General features: G+C 42.5%; 1 pseudogene; it reads left to right on the top strand.

Moving 5' to 3' along the window:
* The first annotated feature begins 471 nt into the window (after positions 1 to 471).
* On the top strand, positions 472 to 10116 carry LOC123145957 (GPI transamidase component PIG-T-like; annotated as a pseudogene).
* Positions 10117 to 10319: the final 203 nt, after the last annotated feature.

The following is a 10319-nucleotide window of genomic DNA, read 5'->3' as shown; positions in this document are numbered from 1 at the left end:
ATGACAATCATGATTTGAAATCGAATTAAAAAATCATGATTTGAAATAAATGATGAGATATTGAGATGTAATCATCTTACGCAGTAGCTTCCAGGTGTTATTGTTTTTTTTCTTATCATGATTATCATTTTTGGAAGTGTTTGCTGGTGGCAATTAGGCTCACACGATCCAGCGGAGACACATCTTCACACGTCCTCGGACAACGCTAGTCCCACGACGGGGACATGGGCTACGTGGGGAAATCGCCGTCGCCTAGCCTCGCTGAGCAAGACACAAACCAAAACATAAAACACTTAAAATGGAGCAGGAATCACTATTTTTTTTTCACTTTTTTAGGGGTGTTATTTTTACATAAGATCAAAATCACTAGTCGAGGCAAAAACTATGGGCTGAGAAATTTGAGAAGTACCAAGCTGGGCCACAACAGGGCTGTAGCCCAAGTCTCTCCCTGTGTCCAGTACAGCCCAAGTGCGAATGCTTCTCTGACGAACCGAAGAAAAGTGGCAAGTGGTCCCAGCGCCGCCGCGACCCCACGCCGGGAAAGCGACGACGGCCAGCCCCGCGCCGGCGTTGATGTCGCCGCCGTCACCCGCACGGCGGCTGTCGATCCTCTCTCTCCTGCTCCTCCTCCTCCTCCTCACCCTCACCGCGGCGTCATCTGCTGCGGCCGCGGCGGCGGAGGAGTTCACGGAGGAGCTGCTCCTGCGGCCGCTCCCCGACCGCAAGGCGCTGGCCCACTTCCAATTCCGCTCCTCCAAGCCTCCCACCGCCGCCTCCGGCCGCCACCACCACCTCTTCCCCAAGGCCATCTCCCAGCTGGTACGTACGTACGCCCTCCTCAAACACAGACCCCTCCCCTCTCTCGCTGACACCGCTCTTAGGGTTCGGCGTCAAAATTGCCCCGGGCTCGTGTTGATTGGCCGAGAAGAGCGCCACTGTAGCCATCTAATTTGAATCATCTGTCACTCAGCTGATCGGAAATTTGAGTCCAGCAGCTGCCTATTAGCTTTTGCAGTAGATCAAATTATTGTAGCAGTTGAGACTACTAGATGGGGATCTTATTTGTAGAGCCAAAGGGCCTTGACCCCATTCCACTACTGAGAATGAAACAACAGTGTCTCAGCGTTTACAGCATCGTTTCTGATCACCCGACGATTCGGAGAGTCAAGGCAAAACATCCGGTAGTGCAGTTCCAACCAATATTAGAACATTTCTCAGCTTACAGCAGAAGAAATATAGCAAAATGATAGTATCAACTAACTCTAAATCAGCATTTTAGCAGAGCGCGGACGATGAAGTACTCTTCTAAGATAGCTCGCACTGTCCGCCGCTTCATCGCCATCCCAGACACACCTGCTCCGGCATCTTCGGCTCCACCTTCAGTATAGTGTCGTCCCAGGTACTCCCTCCGTTCTGATTTACTCGTCGTGGTTTTAGTTCAAATTTGAACTAAAACCACGACGAGTAAATCAGAACGGAGGGAGTAGCTTTCATGTGATCTGAGCACAAGGGCCTCCATCTCCTGATCATTCGATAGAATTTTGGCCACAGAACCTGCATCCTTATCCAAGCAGTTTCACAGAAGTGAATATTGTTACGATGTTTCCAAGTTGTCCCGCACATAGCATGTCAATAAAAGTATATTTGGCATTGCTCATCCAGCATGTAGTCACATGTTCAAATTTACATCCATCTCAACTTGCATCAAATCTGATAATTCAGACCAGCACATTTTAAACACAACACAATTCATAAGCAAATGAAAAATATCTTGTTGTGGTCTTTACTGCTATATGCACTATCTCGGCCATTTCCCTTCCTTATTGTGGTCTAATGCCTTTGGAAAAAATTCTTATCCTCCTGGAGCTATTATTAACACCATTCCTTGTCCAAACCAGGTCCAAAAATTCCATATTAGTGAATTGGAGCTATCTTTCACACAGGGAAGATGGAATTATGAGACATGGGGTGGATTTGATCCACTGTCAACAGATAATGCAAAACCTCCTGGTGTTGAGCTATGGGCAGTTTTCGACCTCCCTTTTGCCGACATTGATGCCACATGGAAGAACCTGATGCACACATTGTCGGGCCTGTTTTGTGCATCAATCAACTTCTTGGAGTCTTCCACTGCCTTCTCTGCTCCTCGCTGGGGATTTAAATCAAATGAAGGCAACCTCCGATATGGCGCATTGCCTCGTGAAGCTGTCTGCACTGAGAATCTCACGCCCTGGCTGAAACTTCTTCCATGCCGTGACAAAGCTGGCATCGCCTCTTTGTTGTACAGGCCTTCGATTTATAAAGGATATTACCATTCCCAAAATTTGAAGCTAACATCATCCCAAACACGAGGTATTATTCTTGATCAGTCGCTCACAGTTGTGCTGCAACCAAATGCGTCTAAGAGTAAGCAGCATTCTACTGATGGAAAGCTTCAGCCCAACTGGTCCATGGAACATTTGTTCAACAGGAAATTGTTGGGGAAATGTCTTGTTTCTAAATTCAGCAGGGTATTTGTAGAGATCGAGAAAGGTATACTTGTCAAATCTGGATCAGAAGTTTCTTGGAGTAACAAATTCTTTGAACTTTCCACTGCCCCAGACAGGGTGCTCAAAGAATTGGATCACTTGGAAGTCCAATCATCTTCATTGTATGAATATGATCTTAGTAACTACAATGGTGATAAGCCTTTTGATGTGGGCATAAATCGGAAGCTTCCCCTCATATGGTCTTGCTCCCCTGCACCATATAATGCAAGAAGATTTCTTATGGGTAGCGGAAACGAAAGAGGATCTATCGCACTGTCATTTCTATCCACTGATCTACATAAGCAGTTGCCTGGCAGCTCAAATGATTGTTCGATAAAGGCTGTAGTTTTCCAGGTTTTGCCATGGTATGTTAAGGTCTTCTATCACAGCCTACAAATTTTCATTGATGGGAGCAGCACGGCTGTATCAGAAGTACTTGACATGATCCATGTCACTCCTTCAGAAGACAAACTTTCGCCTGGAACTCTGGAGATGTTGCTAAGATTTCCTTGTGGCATTCAATCAGCTACCCTGATATTGGACTTTGACAAGGTCTGCTCTACTGCTTGATTACCTGAATATGCCATCCTTTATTGGTGGTTAGGAAATACAGTTTTTCCTGGCGTTTTAGTACTGGTCATCTCTTTTGTTTGTTTTCTGCCCCTTGTGCATTCTCCATTTAATGAATATGTATGCAGAACTAAATATCTCTGTTTATTTACGACAATTTTAACGAGTATATATATATATATATATATATATATATATATATATATATATATATTTTCAGGGGTTCCTACACATAGACGAATATCCTCCTGATGCTAATCAAGGATTTGATATTCCATCAGCTTTGGTTAATGGACCCAATGTTTGTGTCACCTTTGTTAGAAAATTTTAAGGTAAATATAGTATTTCTACTATCTTGTGAGTTTTAGGTATTCTGCCTTGTTTTTCTCATTAAGATATTATTATGCTGCAGGAAGATAATTTTGTGAAATCATATACAGAAGTGCTGCTTGTTCCCTTGACAACTCCTGATTTCAGCATGCCGTATAATGTTATCACCTTCACTTGCACTGTCTTAGCTCTTTATTTCGGCTCACTACTTAATGCTTTGAGACGAAGAATTGGTGAGGAAGAGTGCAGATTGAGAAAAGCAGGTACTTATGTACTTGGTTCATGTCTATATTTTTTACGATGCCTTGAGCTCTTGTGTTGTAGCAATTTGTATTGTTTTGATCTTCACATGATGAGGTAGTGTATGACCCCTTCATTTGGGTCTGAAACTTGAAGTTAGTTGCTCTATTTAGACAGTAGACATTTTGGCGTAATGACATGTATTTTTCCTTCAAAACTGAAACCTACAAACAACAACAGCAGCAGCAGCTACAACAACGACATGAACAAAGCTTTTCCCCAAACAAATTGGGGTAGGCTAGAGTTGAAACTCATAAGATATCGAAACCAAGTCATGGTTCTGGCACCTGGATTGTTAACTTCCTTCAAAACTGAAACCTGATATTGGTAAATTACTATTATAGTTTAAACGTGAAAATAGATATGACATGTTCTACTCCCTCCGATCCAAAACAAGTGTCGCAGTTTTGAACTTTGTTAGTTTTCAAAACTGCGACACTTATTATGGATCGGGGGTAGTACCAAAAATAATAATTGAACTGCTTATGGCAATCATATTCCTTCCTAGCAATGCGGAGAGTCGGAGAGAACCCATTGATTTCTTTCTTACATACATGCTAGCTGCAATCGAATAGTTTTTCCCTGTTAACATGAATCAGAAGCAGGTGTTCTTCGAAACTCGAGCAGATTATAGTCAATAATTGTTTGTTCTACTTGCAATATGAACCAGATTACATTGCAGCTTTTTTCTTATCTTGAGTTAGAGTGCGCAATGGGGTTTTCCATTTCAGTGCAACCTTATGGTTTGTACTAAATGACGGTGCATACGAAAGAAACTATGTTTATGAATTGATCGACAAAGGCTTGATGAACTGGCCAAAATTAGAGAATACTTAGTTTGCATACAATTTGGTTTTGAATGTTTGGGGATGGCATACTCCTTTAACAAATATATGTTCTTATGGACACTACACTGTGTTAAGATATACTCCCTCTGTTCCCAAATATTTGTCTTTCTAGAGATTTCAATAAGTGACTACATACGAAGCAAAATGAGTGAACCTACACTCTAAAATATGTCTACATACATCCGTATGTTGTAGTCCATTTAAAATGTCTAGAAAGACAAATATTTGGGAACAGAGGGAGTAATATTGACGGTTTGATTTTGTGATATGTTGGCAAACAGTTATTTGGTTTTATTCTTGTTGTTTGACTTGGACATTTTGGGATGCTAGAGTTGAGTTCAATATAGCCTTGCACTACATAGAGCAAGTAACTTTCAGTTTAATTTCGTAGGATTTTAAATCATCAGAGTTGCAAGGCTTGGTTAGATTTAGTGGAAATAGTTCAGTTTGCATGTTATTTTCTTCCATTTAATTGCGGTTGTATTTGCTGGTCTCAGCAGTTCCTGTTTCCTCTGATTACACTGGGACGTGAACAAACTGCATAGAGTTACAGTAGCATATCTGGCCAATAGTGATAATGTTATATAGTTATGTTGTGGCTTTGATCCATCCATCCAGTTCCTTCTAAAACTGGAGTGATGGTCGTAGTGGTGGCTACACTAAACTGATCTTTGCTGATACAATAATGCCACTGAAACTTATTTTACCGACCTTGCACATTTTTGTATGCACGAGCAACTTCACACTTAGATATTTATCCCTCTTGTCACATCTATAAGTTATTATTTCACCATTATAAGTTAGAACTGAAATTCTCAAATTTAAACAATGTTCTAACTAATCTGAATTCTATAACAGATACGAGGCCTGTGCTCATTCCTCTGTTGCTAGCTAGGCTAAGGGGTCACAAGTTCGACCCATCAGACTCAGAATCCCCTCCTGCATTGCCAGTAGGGTTAAAGCTACTAGTCAAGGTTGCACTCATCGCGATAGTAGCTGTTGTGTTTCACTATCTGTCAAACAATTGAGAGCACTTTCGAGCTAGTTATAGACCACGGTGATATTTTGTTGATCTTCTGTAGCATATGGCATTTGCCTATAGTGGTGCTTGCGTCTGGGTCATCTTTTTATTTCATTATGGATGCTTAACCGTCCTCTCATTGCAGCTTGTACATCATTTTCTTTACAGTAACATGTACTTATATTAGCTAGCAAACATGCTTGCGCTATCCACCAAAAGCGGAGAGACAAAATTAGGAGGATCACCGAGCTGGACCTAGCAGATTCTTGGCCAGTGCTCAAAGATCATTTTGACAAAATCCGTCGACATATGATAGCAGTCCTCATATACTGCCGCCGCTGGGCCTCACGATTGTCCACCGTCATACATGGTGGTCATCACATCCAAGCAATCTGATTGAATCACGATCCGATTGCACCTGATCGACAAGGCCAGCTTAATGTCTTGTCTCAATGCAGTCGCCTTAGCCATCTGGGCATCCAGAACAGGGGCCAAATGACCATTCCTAGCAGGTATGAACTCATCTTGCAAGACTGTTCGTGCTACTTCTAGACTATCAATGTCAAAAGAAACATTCATGTTAGAGTTTCGGAAAAGTTGGCTGTGGACAAGAACTGGATCTGCTTCTTGTCAATCTGGATCTGCTTCTTCATTGCTCATGTTACATTAGTTGCTAGTATCACACATATCGCCTGAGTAGACCGGCTAGGTTTTTGAACCTGCTCGCCATGAACTTGTTGGCGCCTTTCTCATCAAATGTACCAAGCTGCAGTTGCTATCCTCTCCTGTAACCTGATTTCGTCGTTCGTTGGGGCCTTCATATCAGGTGAGCAAAGCAGATGTAACACCAATTGATCTGCTGATACTGGTGCCGGCGAGTCAAGTTCCAAACTTATGTATACAGATACTACATCCCCCACTTTTGCAGTAAATGAAAAGACCGGGGCTTTTAGGTTTGAATTGGCATGGAGAATTTAAGTTTTGAATTTGCACCGAGAATCTAGCCGGCACGCTTTTTTCAAATCCTCTGCTGCAGATGTAGATGGACCACGCCATGGGAGTTCCCATCCACCACGGTCGCCGCCGTCAAGGGCTTCTTCACGGAGATGTGAAGGACGCCATGGACCTGCAGCTCCTCAAGATTTTATCTTGTGCCCATCCCATCCCCTCCTCTTCCCGACCCTTGCTCATCTTGTTTCCTTCCCTTCTCACGCAGGTTAGCATGGAGGAACCCTAGCCAGCAGCACCTCCTCACCTCTGATGATGCCTCTGCTGCACCAAGATAGGGCAAGCAACCCCCATCTGCTCTCTATCTCTCCCATTAGCACATGTCCAGTTTTTTTTGAACAAAATTCTGCTACTACATGAACAAGTCCATGAACAGATCTATTTTTGTTTGTGAATTGATATCCTTCCGAACACAAACAGTGTATATATGTGCTACTTTCATTTTTGTGCTTTTATTTGTAAGCTCATAAAATAGTTAAACTGGAAATGCCATGATTAATTAAGGAATCAATCTCAAGAAGGATGATGCTTGATGCAGCGAAGGATCACATTGTATTGCTGACAATTTCAATTTATTGGGTCGCCGTCATTGTGAGGTTGCCGGCTGGAGGAACTGCAGCGGCTCTCTGTTCTCCAGCCATTAAATTCACCACTGAATAACGAAACTCTTGGCTCAATTAATTATGTCCTATAGGATGTGGAGGCAAACGAGTTGCGATGATCTGCATGACTGCACCGCCTCCAACAACGCTGGATTCACAGAATCAGTATAGCAGCCCTTGCCACACAGTTGGCTTTGGTGTTTATTTTCCTGCTTAACTATTTGGATGTGTTCTTTTGAATACCTCTGATTATCTGTATGGCGTATCTAACCATTCTTTATGGCACATACATGTAGGTATTGCTAAAGAGATGCAGGGTGCTTCAAATATGAAGATATACAATCTGTTAGTATTGTGGGCCGGGGTATCTGATCTTTTACTTTTAGCCTGGTGGGTAACTGATGTAAAAAAATGTATGTTCAGTGCCAACTCAACTTCAGTGCCTGATCTTAATTTTATGCTCATTGCCATACACCTTCCTGCGGGGACACCGTGTTGCAAGCCAACTCTTCTTTCGAATTTGATGGGAATTCTTTGGCGAAGGCCTCTGAGCGCCAGTGTTGGAGTGGACAGGAGCCGCGCATCAGCATCCTCGACTCCTTCCCCAGCGATGTATCTGCCTTCCTCTGCTTCCCCTACTCCCTGACCCCGTCGCGGCTGTACTGGTCTCTGCAACACGTCGCAGCTATATTTGCTGTGCGTGCCTCGCCTGCAAGGACCTTTCCACCATCGATTTGTCCGAGGGCTGAGCTCCGTGGCCGCGCCAGCACGACCTGCTGCAGCTCCCTGCCTCCTCTACAACATAAATGATAAGACGGTACCTCTTTGATCTAGCTGTCAAAACTACAAATTACAGAGCAAGTAGTTACATTCCTAGCTAAATTTTAAATGGCACCTGGAAATAATTTGCGGCAGGACACCCGTGCTGATGGACAATGCGCCGAACTTGCATGAAAATTCATGACTTCTGGTTCTACCCTCTGTAGATGTTGCCAGGTTTAGTGGCGTTCTCCTAATGCTCTTTTCTCTCCACGACTTCTGCTGATATCCTCTTATCTACATTATCACATTTTCTGACACGTTCATGCGCAGGATGATTGATGCATGCATTGCTATGAGCAAGGGGTTAACAAAATACCAGTAGCATGCTGCAACATCTCATTAGATTTTCCCAAACTATTCTATAAAATTAACTGATTGCTAGCATTGTATCATTAGCAGTCTGAAGATCTTTTGTTTTGTTTTGCTTACTTAGGATGAATAGAGGGCAATGCTCTTGACCGATTGATTTTCCTCCACGCAAATCTGTGACCAATTCTATCGCAATCTTTTCTTCATTATCTTCAGTATTTTTTATCTGATGTCGCATTACAGAGAAATTCTCGGTATCTCCAGTATTTGTGATGTCAACAAATCGGTCTCCTTTAAAGAATGTTATTGGCACTTGGAAGTACCCAATAAATCACTCCACAAAACAAGAAAGTGCAGGTTAGATCTTGTGCCTTTTGTTTTGATATTAATTACCCCCTTTATTTTTCTGGTTGACACTAGCTAATAAATTATCAACGTGGTAATAACATGTTAGTTATATACTACAGCTTAAATAATTATGTTCTTTTAAGCGCAACTGCTATATTTTAAACCATTAGGATATGAATTGATCCAAAATGCACAGTGCATCTTTTTGGTTCTGTAATTTTGGATGTTAGGTAGCATAAGTAGTGCCCCTGTCAGTTTGTCAGGTTCAGTGAAAAAACTTCCAAGAAGGGATGATGCAATCTTGTACTTAATTGGGAAGCTCACCCTTTTCATTGTTAAGATCGCCAGGCGCCACTGTTTTCTATATATATTACGCAGCTACACATATGATTGCATTTATCCCTTTATTCAAGACAAGCATTCAACAAGACACTTAATTATAAACAGAGCAAATACCACACATGGTTTACTTTTCGGGACAGGCTACAGTATTTCAGAGATGGGATGCATCTGAGTTGTTGATGTACATTAAACAGTTGGATTCGTGAGTTCAGTCATTTCATTTATAGGTTCTGGTACTTGATACTGAACAATGAAAATGAAAGATTGTGCTTCATAGATTTGACAGTGAGTTCAAAATTACTTAGTTTTCCTTTGGAACCCCTGCTGGAATGTTAATCTATGTGAAACTTAGAGTGCCTCTACTATCATTTAGCTCTTTGAATAATGCATATACGGCATGATCTATCCTAACAAGCTGTTTTGTGTGAACCAGGGAGTTGCCGGGTGACACTTTGGTAAATCTTGCTACCATTCTGTCTCTCAACTCTTTCTGGGCGAGTTCTGAAAGAAATCCATCTTTTTAAAGTGGAATGGGCATTCTGCCCCCGCACATGGATGCCGTCGAGTTCGCGGCAAGGAGCTATGGCAAGCAGCAGCAATGGTTTTAAGCAGAGGCAGCGGGCAGCAGCAGCAGTGGGCAGAAGCGAATGTAGAACAAGACCCCACGGCTGGGAGATCTCCGGGTGCAGAGTGCAGACTATGTTGACAAAGTACTAATCAAGAATTGCAAGATGCAGAACAGGAAGGATGATGCGGTGGAGAAGGCAGACGGCGCCTTGGACGAGTCTGTGCGTGCGCTGGGCGCAGTGGCGACAAAGAGCAAAGCAGAAGGAGGCGTTGTGGCTCCCCGATCTCTAGGCGTGCGTGAGTGTAAGATGGACATGAAGGAAGAACTGCTATTTGTGATGCTGGTCTGCTGAGGATGATACCTACTTGCAGTGATGCTTACACACTGAAATTACTAGCTACAATTTATCATGAGGCAATTTTTTGTTGTGTGTGCGCTACTGCTGCTTATAGGGAATAGAGAATAGAGAAAAGAGATAATGTTGCAGATTATATATCAATGAGAATTTTTAATTCTTGCAGTTGCTAATGCACTGGTATTTTAAGTTTGCTTTGGATATTTCACAAATAATGTTCAATTCAAAGAGACGGACATAGCTAAGGCAACGACGCAGTATCCAAGGTGAGATCCCACTTCATTCAAATTCCTTCTCAATATGATAGATAGATGGACCTAATCTTTTCAAATTTTAATTATTATCTTGCGCAGGTGTGGCTCATTGAC

This window comes from Triticum aestivum, chromosome 6D (genome assembly GCF_018294505.1).
Source record: "Triticum aestivum cultivar Chinese Spring chromosome 6D, IWGSC CS RefSeq v2.1, whole genome shotgun sequence".
Taxonomy (NCBI): domain Eukaryota; kingdom Viridiplantae; phylum Streptophyta; class Magnoliopsida; order Poales; family Poaceae; genus Triticum; species Triticum aestivum.
Note: the sequence above shows the minus strand (reverse complement) of the source record. Positions and strands in the feature narration are given on the sequence as shown.